The following is a 13,219-nucleotide window of genomic DNA, read 5'->3' as shown; positions in this document are numbered from 1 at the left end:
CCAAAAGGCAGTTTGGCCGCAGACTCGGCCCGGACACATTAAAAGAGGCCAGAGAGACAATTGTGGACTGGATGGCCGGTCTGGCGGTAGATGAGCCAATACAGGCCCCTGCAGCGGCGGCGCCGGCGACAACAGCAGCACCAGCGGCCCAGACCGACCCGGCGAGTCATCCCCTGAGGCGAGTGAGACCTGTGGCCAGAGCGGAACCGGTAAACGCACCGCCCACACACACTATCGAGGCCCAGAGACGCCCAGACTCACCTCAGCCCGCCGCAGCAGCAGCAGCACCTGTGGCACCTGTCATCACCACGACGGCGGCCCAGGTCCACGCGGGACCGCATGCTCCAGCGGCGGCGCTGGTGACGCCCTCCTCACCAGTGACGGCAGAACGGCGGCCCAGCACTCCTCCTCTGATCCAGAACCTCTTAGACTTCCCGATCGAGGTTAGTTTCAACTCTGACACCCTCTCCCCCGACACGCCACAGTCGGCAGGGGGCTCACAGCAGGTGGTTTCACCCACTCCGTCTTCCCAGCTGCCCCGGCCACAGAGACTGAACTTTCGCAGACCACAGTTCACAATAGAACTTTCACCCAGCTCGTCGTCAGTGGCTTCAGCGGAGGCAGCAGCAGCAGCAGAGACGGAGGCGGAGGAGGCGGCAGCAACAGCGCCATCATCAGCAGCGACATCACCGCCGACACCTCCACCGGCGGCAGCGACGCCCTCAATATCTGCTGTATGGTCCTTCGCACCGCGCAATCCGTGTGTGGCCCCGAACACGGACGAGGTGGAGTTCTCCCAGAGGAACCTGGAGGAGCTGGTGCAGCAGGAGGCGAGAGAGCCGTGGTCCCAGATGCAGAGGGACGTGAGGCACGTTCCCTTAACGCCCATCAGCACCACCAGGTTGAGGACAGCGGTGCAGACCCAGCTGATCCGGCCGGTGGCCACTCCCACTTCCGGCCTGCAGACACCGCAGGGAACTCAGCGACCATGCAGACACCAGTCCACCGCGCGGAAGGCACAGGATTGGAGTCTCCATGTGACCAAGAAGTGGCTCATCATTGGAGACTCCAATGTGTACAAACTGCCAGCCCACAACATCGAGGATCTGCAGGTGGATGCTTTTCCAGGGGGCACCTTCAGGAACGCAGATCTCCTGATGAACAAGACGACCTCGGAGGTCACGGTGCAGAAGGTCATTTTGGCCTTCGGCATTAATAACCGGGTCCAAAAAACGCAGGAGACGGCCATCAAACAGCTGCAGAGGGCCCTCAGAAGCGTTAGACTGACTTTTCCATCTGCTGACGTTTTTGTGCCACAGGTCAACTTCTCCGGAGATCTTCCCCCGAAGGAGAAACTGCGCCTCACACATCTGAACACTGCTATTGCGAGAATGTGTGAGTACATCCCAGCGCTGCCAGCAGGTCTCTTTCACACAGGTCCGGATCACATCCACTGGACCCGAGCCACAGCTGCCCGCATATTTGACAATTGGGTTCACTACTTAAACTAATTGTCCCCATAAACCTGCCTACTCAGGAGGGGGATAAGTTAGTCATCAACCTCACTAAGCACTTTAAACTCACTGAAGCACAGCGCACTCTCCTTGGCAGGGGGTTAAATTTCATTCCCACTAAGGGAACTAATAAACAGATTGTAGAGCAGAGCCGCTTTGATCTACAGCAGTATCACAGGAGGTTAAAGCTGGCGGCTTATTTTGAAAACTCGAGAGAGTGTGAACGACTCCCGTTCATTTATAAATCGTCCTGGGCTCCTGTACAGGCACAAATACCACACACCATAACTGCTCTAATACAATCAGACATTCGGTATTTTAACACACGCTTCAAAATTCATCACGTGCCGCCTAACCTCAGTAGGGAGGAAGTGCGGGCACTTGATGAACTAGTTAATAACAAACACATAGTTATTAAACCAGCAGATAAGGGCAGCTCTATAGTGATCTTGGACAGGGAGCAATATTTATGGGAAGGCTACAGACAGCTTAATGATCCCAAATACTACACCAAATTGACCCACCCCATTTATCCAAACACTGTCCCGATTGTAAATAAAATCATCCTAACTCTACATGAGAAGAAGTTTATTAATCTGAAACAAAAGCATTATTTAATGGGTGACGCTGTACCTAGAGCCAGATTATTCTATATGCTGCCCAAAATACACAAGGACCCTGCCAAGTGGAGTAAACCACATGAAATCCCTCCCGGCAGGCCCATCGTGTCTGACTGCAGCAGTGAGACTTATCACACTGCAGAGTACCTCGACCACTTTTTGAATCCTCTGTCGACCACACACCCGAGTTACATAAAGGACACGTACCACTTTGTAGAGATAATTAAAAGACTCCGCATTCCGGACAACTCAATTTTATTCACCATAGATATTGATAGTCTCTATACAAACATTGACATAAAAGAAGGCATGCAGGCCGTTAAGAATTCATTTCGGAAACACCCCGACAAAAAGCGACCAGAAAAAGAATTATTACAGTTACTGGAGATCAATCTGACCCAAAATGATTTTGAATTTAATGGGGAATTTTTCCTTCAAATCAAGGGTACAGCGATGGGGAAGAAGTTTGCTCCTGCATACGCTAACATTTTTATGGCTGAGTGGGAGGAATCAGTCCTGAAAATATGTCCTAAAAAGCCACTGCATTATTATAGATATTTGGACGACATCTGGGGTGTGTGGCCCCACTCGAGGGAGGATTTTGAAGTGTTTCTGTGCACCCTCAACAATCACAATCAGTCTATTAAAATTAAATCCACCGACAATTTGACTTCTGTTGACTTTCTGGACACCACAACGTTTAAAAGTAACACATTTAAGGAAACCCACACATTGGACATTAAGGTATTTTTTAAGGAGACAGACACACATGCTCTGCTCTTCAAGACCAGCTTCCACCCAAAGCACACATATGCTGGCTTAATCAAATCCCAACTGTTGAGGTTTCACAGAATATGCAGCAGAGAGGAGGATTTCCGTGTTGCAGTCGGGGTGCTCTTTCACGCTTTGTCCACCAGGGGGTACTCTAGGACCTTTCTTAGAAAATGCCAGAGGTCATTTCTAGAGAAGAAGCCTATTACTGTGGGCTCCAGTCTCCCCTTTGTCACCACATATTCACCTTCTACTATGGCATTGGTCAGAGGATGCAGAAGGAGATTCCTCTCCCACACCACAGGGTCTTCTGTCCTGCAGGACCACAGGATCATCCCGGCCTACAGGAGAAACAAGAATCTACTGGATTATCTGGTAAAGGCCAAATTAAAACCTCTGCACAGCTCTAAGGGGAGAGGTCAGAGTGATGTCTTTTTTAAACACAGAAAATGGCTGCAAAGCCACAGCACGGGAGATGTTTTTCTGAACTCAGCCAGGGGAAACACCAAGTCTAAGAACTGTGTTTACCTCATCACGTGTGTACAATGTGGATTACAATATGTGGGGGAGACGGGGAACACCATCGCGACCCGCTTCACACAACACAAACACAACATCATTAAAAAGAAAAAAACACTGACGCCACTTGTGGCACATTTTATTTCGCACGGTTGGAAATCTGTGTCTGTGTGTGTGATCCAGATGAACCCCGGATGGAGCGCTCCCCAGAGGAGGAGAGCGGAGAGGGGCTGGATCAATAAATTAAACACCAGGTATCCTAAGGGTTTAAATGAGGACTAAGAGCTGCGGGCTGTGAGGCAGTGCTGGACAGTGCACAGATGGTCCTGCTTGCAGGTCCATCAAAAACTATTTATTCCCTAACCCTAACCCTAACCCTAACCCTAACCCTAACCCTAACCCTAACCCTAACCCTAACCCTAACCCTAACCCTAACCCTAACCCTAACCCTAACCCTAACCCTAACCCTAACCCCCTAACCCTAACCCTAACCCCTAACCCTAACCCTAACCCTAACCCTAACCCTAACCCTAACCCTAACCCTAACCCTAACCCTAACCCTAACCCTAACCCTAACCCTAACCCTAACCCTAACCCTAACCCTAACCCTAACCCTAACCCTAACCCTAACCCTAACCCTAACCCTAACCCTAACCCTAACCCTAACCCTAACCCTAACCCTAACCCTAACCCTAACCCTAACCCTAACCCTAACCCTAACCCTAACCCTAACCCTAACCCTAACCCTAACCCTAACCCTAACCCTAACCCTAACCCTAACCCTAACCCTAACCCTAACCCTAACCCTAACCCTAACCCTAACCCTAACGCTAACCCTAGCCCACACTTAGCCCCCGCTAACCCTAGCCCACACTTAGCCCCCGCTAACCCTAGCCCACACTTAGCCCCCGCTAACCCTAGCCCACACTTAGCCCCCGCTAACCCTAGCCCACACTTAGCCCCCGCTAACCCTAGCCCACACTTAGCCCCCGCTAACCCTAGCCCACACTTAGCCCCCGCTAACCCTAGCCCACACTTAGCCCCCGCTAACCCTAGCCCACACTTAGCCCCCGCTAACCCTAGCCCACACTTAGCCCCCGCTAACCCTAGCCCACACTTAGCCCCCGCTAACCCTAGCCCACACTTAGCCCCCGCTAACCCTAGCCCACACTTAGCCCCCGCTAACCCTAGCCCACACTTAGCCCCCGCTAACCCTAGCCCACACTTAGCCCCCGCTAACCCTAGCCCACACTTAGCCCCCGCTAACCCTAGCCCACACTTAGCCCCCGCTAACCCTAGCCCACACTTAGCCCCCGCTAACCCTAGCCCACACTTAGCCCCCGCTAACCCTAGCCCACACTTAGCCCCCGCTAACCCTAGCCCACACTTAGCCCCCGCTAACCCTAGCCCACACTTAGCCCCCGCTAACCCTAGCCCACACTTAGCCCCCGCTAACCCTAGCCCACACTTAGCCCCCGCTAACCCTAGCCCACACTTAGCCCCCGCTAACCCTAGCCCACACTTAGCCCCCGCTAACCCTAGCCCACACTTAGCCCCCGCTAACCCTAGCCCACACTTAGCCCCCGCTAACCCTAGCCCACACTTAGCCCCCGCTAACCCTAGCCCACACTTAGCCCCCGCTAACCCTAGCCCACACTTAGCCCCCGCTAACCCTAGCCCACACTTAGCCCCCGCTAACCCTAGCCCCCGCTAACCCTAGCCCCCGCTAACCCTAGCCCACACTTAGCCCCCGCTAACCCTAGCCCACACTTAGCCCCCGCTAACCCTAGCCCACACTTAGCCCCCGCTAACCCTAGCCCACACTTAGCCCCCGCTAACCCTAGCCCACACTTAGCCCCCGCTAACCCTAGCCCCCGCTAACCCTAGCCCCCGCTAACCCTAGCCCCCGCTAACCCTAGCCCCCGCTAACCCTAGCCCCCGCTAACCCTAGCCCCCGCTAACCCTAGCCCCCGCTAACCCTAGCCCCCGCTAACCCTAGCCCCCGCTAACCCTAGCCCCCGCTAACCCTAGCCCCCGCTAACCCTAGCCCCCGCTAACCCTAGCCCCCGCTAACCCTAGCCCCCGCTAACCCTAGCCCCCGCTAACCCTAGCCCACACAACAGGTCTTACCTTCTGCCAAATCCTGTCAGCTGGTCGATGATTTGGAAAAGCCTGTAGAAGGTTGTATTCTATCGTCCTGCAAGAAATAACACTACATTACCCAACTCATCCATACAAGTCTTGAAACACTGACATGATCTCTTGCACCTGCAGGTTTACATTTAGCAATACACATTCCTAAAACAGAATAGTTCAGGACATTCAAGTTAACACATTATGCAATCGTACAGTTACAAACACTTTTCTAGACCTGTCACACAGCCTACATGATGACCATTACTGGGGAAAAAAAGTCTTACCTGTTACTCAAATCGCAAAGTTGGCAATTTCCACAGGAGGCTAAAGCTGCTTGCCCCTGAAGCAGGAGCCTGTTGTGTTCTCTGAATCGTCCTGTGTGGTAGCACAAAAGTACTTTAGCAAACGGGAAATATTTAAACACTGACAAGAATGCATCTTTTACACCGAGAAAAAAAGTAGAGACTGGATTAGTACATATTCACAGCAGTTGCAGTTAACCAATCAACAGTCAGGCATTCTAACAGAACGTTGTATTAGACTTCACAGCCTGCATGACAAAAGCAGTACTGATAAAGGGTCTTACCTCTAACTCATTCCGCTGGCAATTTTCACAGCAGGCTGAACTCACTTGGCCACTCCTAGGAGCCCGAGGCAGGACTCTGTTGTCTTCTCTGGACCGTCCTGCGTGGAATAACAGAACTACTTTACCCAACCGGAATGTTTTCCGAACACTGATGGCAGATTTTTGCACATACAGGGAAACTGCAAATATTAAATGAAGCAATTAAAGAGGGTGGCATAGTTCAGGACATACAACTACATATTAAAAGATTCAGTTAACACATTATGCAACAGTCAGGCTCTTGACGGTTGGCAAGAGAACGTTTTATTAGACCTGAAAAAAGTCCTACCGTTCACTCAAGACTGCTGGTAATTTCTACTGTCACAGGAGGCTGAAACTGCTTGACCACTTCTGGGGATCCTCGAGGCAGTGGCGATCTCTGGACAGTCTGGCGTGAAATAACACTTTAGCAACTCATTCAGGAAAAAAAAAAAAAAAAATTGACAAGTTGGCATCTCCTTGCACACACGATAACATTTAGAAATACAAACACATTCTTGAACTATTGGCAAACAGCAAATTAAGGGTCCAAATAGTTCTGCAAGACAGACCGCTACATATTGGAAGAACAGAAACTCTGGCATGGAATACAATTAGACATTTTAGCAGAGCCACGACAAGCATTACAAAAACAATGCCTGCATGAAGAGCTCAGGCCCCGCCCATCTGCTCCCCATAAGCCTCCTTTGATCTGGACTGTGCGGTCATTTAAAGTAGACAGTCCATAATCAGCAATTGCAGTGGTGTCCTACAAGATTCCAAAATACATTGACATTATATTAATCCACTTTCAATTATTTATACCCAGCTTCAACCACAAAACATTTTTGCAAGAGAAAAAAAAAGAAGTAACTCTAACATCTTTAGCAACCCCCCCATATGAGATATATTTTGCAAATAAACTCACTTTCAGTTAAAAGGACAATATATATAGTTCTTTAAATACTGTCAAGTTTCGTGTGTTTTTCCTGATTAACCACGGCTCTGCCCAAACTTGAAAGAGCTTTCTCTCCGGTGGACGCAAAGGACAACTCGAGAACTGTTGATTTTTTGATCCTCTTAAGGGTGGTTTGGTGAATCGGACAAAGAACAGAGCAGGTTGATAACCTTTCAAACAAAGCAAAACCCATGAATTAGTAGAGTACATTTCGATAATAACTTTCTTAAAGTAATAAATGCGACTGAATTCCCAAACCAAAATTATTCAGATAAACCTAGGAGAAGTCTTCATTACTTAATTTAAATGACACATTTCACAAAGTAAAGCAAAGCATGAACAACAATAAATCATACTGTCCTACCAGTTGCGTCTCTGGGAGATTAGAGCCCGTGGCCACAGTGTCCTTTTCCTCAGGGCCGAGTGAGAGGGCCATCGGAGCTCTCCACAAACATTTTATGCCATGCGCTTCCTGTTCGTACGCAGGCACTTCCTGTGGGTGGAATCTCCATTAGCCGCATCGTCGCCCCCTGCAGTCTGGGTGCGCTTCGACTGTCTGGGGTGGATATGGGCCTGGAGTTCTCTGTGCGGCTTGTGACCGGAGATTGACGCAACAAATACTTATTTTAAAAGCAATTACTGCCACTACATGCATGTGCATACATAAAAAAGCTTGCATTTTGAGATACGAGTCTGTGGTAGTGTAGATCACTCAAGTCAGTCATACCTTTTGTTTGTACTCTGGCACCACCAGGTTTCTTTTCAAACACATATTGAACAAACTGAAATGAGTAAATGACAAGACAATATTCAACAAAAATGAAATCCGCTACAATTCATAAGACTATTACTAATTATAGTTGTCATGGGGGCAATCCACAAAAAGGTCAAACATTTTACACATCCACTTACCAGTTTGGCAGCTTAATAGTCCTCAAATTCAGTGGTAGAATTGAGATTAAAAGAAATTGGCCAACTTCGTCCATGTATCGCAGTCAGATTCTCCTTTAACCTGGTTTGTCCTCATCTTGCTGTGACGATAATCTAGTGACTTTGGAAGAGTCAGTTTTCCCATGCTGCGCTCCCAAAATCACCTTGATTCTGCAGGTGTCGAACCAGCCATAGCAGTCTGAGAAGAGACCACAAGCAATTAGTAAAGTTCAACTATGTGGAAATAGCCTCTAGGAGTACCACTGGCCAATTTCTATTTGGTCGGTCTACTTCACCAAAATGGAAGAATGAGGGAGAAATAGTTGAACTGTTGCATTTGAATGCATTAGTTTTAGCTAAGGCATAGTGTGCATATTAAATCATGAGAAGAGTTGTTTAATTGTAGCAAAGACATTTGTAACCCCCGGTAGCACAGGGTGATTTATTTCCTCATACAATTCATTATTAAACAAGCACGGATCAACAGGTGACCCAACAGGTGTCTCTAGGAATTAAACAATAACCAAATGGGCTTCAAAACAAATTGTGTTACTGGTGACTAGGCTGCAGCGGGGGACAGGGCCCTCACCGGCTTAGAGGCCACACACAAACCCATCAAAATTCACCATTACTGAAAAAAAAAAATACCAAAACTACTGAGAATATGGAGAGCAGGTGAGGGGCCCAGTCACCAGACTCACCACCATCTGGGCAGCCATGCGGTTGAGCCTCAACACCTAAAAAGAACAAAATTTAACAAAAAGTAATTTTCCGGATTCTAAGGTAACCAAACAAATACTACTAAAATAAAGAAAGACAAAACAGTATAAAGCAAAACTGCAGTGGCTTCCCATAACAGCCTGGACTGGAGGGAGAATAGAAACACTTACCCACTTACTGGATTCTCAAGCCAAACTCCAACAAAGAAAGGGACAATCACACTGATGCAGCTTCATCATGTGCAGCTTTTATACCCTGTCTAATGGGTAAACCAGGAAGTAGGCGGTACCAAGGCCTTCCTGAACCTACAGTAGCTTAGGAGGGACATTTCCTCACTGGCTACACATTTCCAAAAAGATTATTCATTACTTAAATCATTCATCTATAATCTTACAGGCTGAGCTTCTTGACAACAAAGATGAACTTGTCTTGCAGTATTACCATTTAGATCATTTCGGCAAACTCTCGCAGTGCAACCCAATAAGCCATGGATCAAAATCATCCCACACTTGTAGTTTACTCCATTATATATCCCACTTTTGGCCAAGCTCGCCAGTGGCCATAGTTGAAGACTTTTGTTTTACAGTATTTGAGATCTCTTTGTTAAGAACATACATTTAAACAGTGGAAACATTTGTCACTTCCAATGGAGGTCGGGTAAAGCTACATGGGTGTAAATGATGTGCACTTGCACTTGCACTTGCAATCTGAAACTGATGTCTCTCAGAAAGGGAAAGGTGCACATTTGCAGAATGCAGAATTTGCAGCAAATACTTTAAAATTGAAATATATTGACATTAATTACTATTCTTTTGGTGGAGTGTATATTACACTGGTTCCGCTACATTTGAGTGGGTCCCATAGTAAACCTCTTTCCTTCAGGCACAAGAATGTGGCTCTGTATCACCAATTGGTTTTCTAACACGGTTTGTCTCACAGATTGCGACACAGACAGAACCAATTGAATAGTTAAACTCCTGCTCCAAAAGGTTATTTTGCACAAAACTGTATTTACTAAATCTGGGTCTTTGTTTCTGTTCAGGAGTCCTTGGGGGTGGCAGCAACGTGGCTACCGGACAGTGGTGGGGCTGGTGACTGGGCCTCTCACTTGCTCCTTGCATTTTTCAGTTGTGCGTTTGACAGTATTTTCTCTTGTTTTACGCATTGTTCTTAGTTTCATGCTTATGGTTTTGATTCATATTGTTTGGTGTGTGCGGAGCAGTGGCGCCAGTTACGGTCCTGTCCCAGAGCCCGTTTTCCCCCTCCCGTTCTTGGCCCACTACAGCCAAGCTGTTTTAATTGGAATTGTTTTAATAAATTAGTTTCGTATCACTGATATTTTATGACCAATATTAAAATAAATGTATTACTCTCGGGGAATACTTTGCCTTGGTTTGTCTGCTTTGGTCAACCACACCCCTGTGGTAGCGGTGGTCGCAATAACAATATTTCTTCAATAATTAAATGTTGACCTGGCTGTGTAAAAGCCTTAAATCCTGCGAGGAAACTGAAATGAAACCCTTAATATCTACAGACGCACAATAAATGACAGAAGATATTTATTACATCAATCTGTCTTAATCACCTGTCCACTGAAGCTTTTTGATTATTCAGATAACATATGATAATAGTAATAATAGGTGATTATGATGCTGGAATGCAAAGTGTCAAGACTACCTGTTACTAAAAGAAGCTGCATTAGACATTTCTGCGTGATCTTTTTATTACAACTGGTTTCAAATCTGCTTCTTTCTCACACATTTAGTCATGACTGCTCTGTTCTTCACAAGCTAGTTTTATAATTCATTGACTAAACGTTACCCATTTTAGGTGTACTGATACACAATTACAATTATTAGAAAGATTAAATGTGGATAACTGCTCTCCTCCTCAAAATGCAGGTAATCTTTATCTTCATATATATATATATAAAATTATATATAAATATTGATGATCCAATAAATATTACTATAAAGTTCAACAGCAGCCCAATCTAAAGCCTCAAATATGAAATGCAATCTGCACCTTTCTTAAATCAGACGCATTGCAGGACTCCTATATTAGACTTTAGTTTTATTCTTGTAAACTGACTGGACATATTTAATAGAAAAATTGGTAATAAAAAAAATTAATAAAAAAAAACGTCCAGCAGATGGAGCCACATACATTTTCACTTTGGCACAATCCCTCTACATTCCATTTCATTTAGCTGATGCTTTTATCCAAACTGCATTCAGAGGGAACAGACCCAGAACAACAAGAATTACGAGATTAGGATTTTAGAATGGATGCTAATGTTAAATTGTCACTCTATTTAATTCTAGTTTTTTATAATTTAAGACTAACAAATTGTAGCACTTAAATTGTACTTGTAACGTCACTCATCTATAGCAAATTGTAAATTGGCTTATTTGAGGAAATTGCACTTTCTTGTTTCTTGCTCTCCTGAGTTTGTACCCTATGGTTGAATGCACTTATTGTACGTCGCTTTGGATAAAAGCGTCAGCTAAATGACATGTAATGTAATGTAATGTACCTCCAATTTGACAACGACCATGTTAATAGACATCCGCCATTTTACAACAAGTTTAGCATTCAAATTGTTTTAACATACGTATTCTATGCACATTCTATGGTCTCAGGTTCCAACTGCACCATATTTTCATTAAATAAATATATAATTTTTTCCAGCGTAGGAGAGCAGTGTAGGAAATACAGGCATGTGATATATGTTGTATTTCTTTGTCTGTTGGCTCTTGTTAGTGTGGCAAAGTGGCTCCGCTCACTTCCATCTCCATGTTTTTGGGGTGTTCTAAATCAGCTGGCTTTCCATCTGGGCTCCACCCTCCCACTGTGTGTCACCAAGCTGTGATTAATTATCCTGTCAGGTTGATCACTGGGTGGCGCTGCTGAGACTATATGAATGAAAAGCCCATGCACTTCAGGTGTGTCTCCCTACCTCTTCTCGGGGGTAAACTTTGGCGTCGGCAGTGTGACTGGTCTGGCGTGGCTGTTGCAGGTAAAGTGAAGCTTTCTGAACCAGTGAAGCTTTCCAGCCAATTGTATCGGAAAAAGGTTCATTCATTCAATGCATCGCAAACTCTATGATGACCTCTGCTGTTGAAAACTTGTAGTGCAAATGTATCGAATAGCCTATCCGGAATATTTTGGTCCAATCTCTGATTATGAAAAGTTGAACCAATAAATCATCTAATAAATACATGGATTCCTATATGAATAAAACTATTGTTTTTCAGGATTGAATTGTGTCCTTGTTTGTGTATTTCAATTCTCTGTACATTGGAAAGAAGTGGAACAAACACTTATCTATGTCTTTCTGCACCTTTATGGATATATTTGTGATCATACTAGCAGAAGAATTAATAGAAGATATATATATATATAATATATATATATATGACTTATATGTAAGCAATATCATTTAAAATACCAGCAAGTGCTTCCTACTGCATGTGCAGTTCATGGCAGTTACAGGGACTTGTTTGAATGTGGAATGTGGAATGTGATTTGCAGAGGAAAGTGGGGCAGTGATTGTGCTTTTGGACAGGTTTCTTATGACAGGATATTGAGGTGCTTGTGGACACATGGGATGGGGCATGAAATTCTAATTGATTTTTATTGAGAAACACACTTTTCTCCACAGTATTGGGGTTGAGTCGGTTTCTTAGATACTGTTTTTCCCAGCTTTAGAAAAAACCCGCTCACATGTTTGATTCAGCCAAATATCTGGTGGTCTCCACAATAAAAATAAACATCCATACTTTGACTGTATCAAACCGACAAGCCCGAACCCTGTTTCGAGCCGATTTGAATCAAATCGAAGCGGTCACGTGACTGTGCGCAGGAACGAAGCTTCGGACATCACTGATCACATGATCAGCAGCGAACGAACCGAGCACCGATACATTTGCTTCGCCTTGCACTGGTTCATAATTCGACACAAGCTTCGAGTGTCGGAGGTAACAACACTAGGGCCCAGCGAGGCTCAACTTGTTATGTTGTGGCGGTTTTAGACTTTTAGGTAAGTTTCGGGCAATGTTGTTTTATATTAAGGCATTGGTAGCTGATGTGCTCTGTGTTTGCTATAGTCAGCTACTTGTCTGGCTGGAGGTTGCGGCCGAGGGAGCGTGGCTGCCCCATTGTGTGCGTGGCATTCCATGTGCTGCACGGAGCGTCTTTTGTGTCTCCCCATTCTGCGTCCTCGACGGCGCCTGCCTGTCTGCCGACTGAGGTTGGAGGCGGAAGCGTGGCCTTCAAGCCGGTGCAGATCCCCTTAGGCGTAGCATCCAATTCCTACGGTAGGCTGTCTCATCTGTGCTGCTTAGATGTACATGGGTCTCGTCCAGCTGTTTCATAGATGCCTCTGTTTTGCATTTGATTTGCAGCTAAAGCGGCGTCGTTGGGGTGCACCACCCTGGCGCAGGAG

The 13,219-nt window shown here is 46.1% G+C and overlaps 1 long non-coding RNA gene across 1 annotated transcript; it reads right to left on the bottom strand.

Annotated features, from left to right (window-relative positions):
* Nucleotides 1–2,088: 2,088 nt before the first annotated feature.
* On the bottom strand, nt 2,089–7,695 carry LOC144388820 (uncharacterized). Its single transcript, XR_013453090.1, has 6 exons — nt 7,487–7,695; nt 6,475–6,573; nt 6,147–6,244; nt 5,845–5,935; nt 5,555–5,621; nt 2,089–3,246 (listed from the first exon to the last, which is right to left on the bottom strand). It is a non-coding gene; the product is annotated as an uncharacterized LOC144388820 (long non-coding RNA).
* Nucleotides 7,696–13,219: the final 5,524 nt, after the last annotated feature.

Source organism: Gasterosteus aculeatus, chromosome 16 (assembly GCF_964276395.1).
Source record: "Gasterosteus aculeatus chromosome 16, fGasAcu3.hap1.1, whole genome shotgun sequence".
Taxonomy (NCBI): Eukaryota; Metazoa; Chordata; class Actinopteri; order Perciformes; family Gasterosteidae; genus Gasterosteus; species Gasterosteus aculeatus.
Note: the sequence above shows the minus strand (reverse complement) of the source record. Positions and strands in the feature narration are given on the sequence as shown.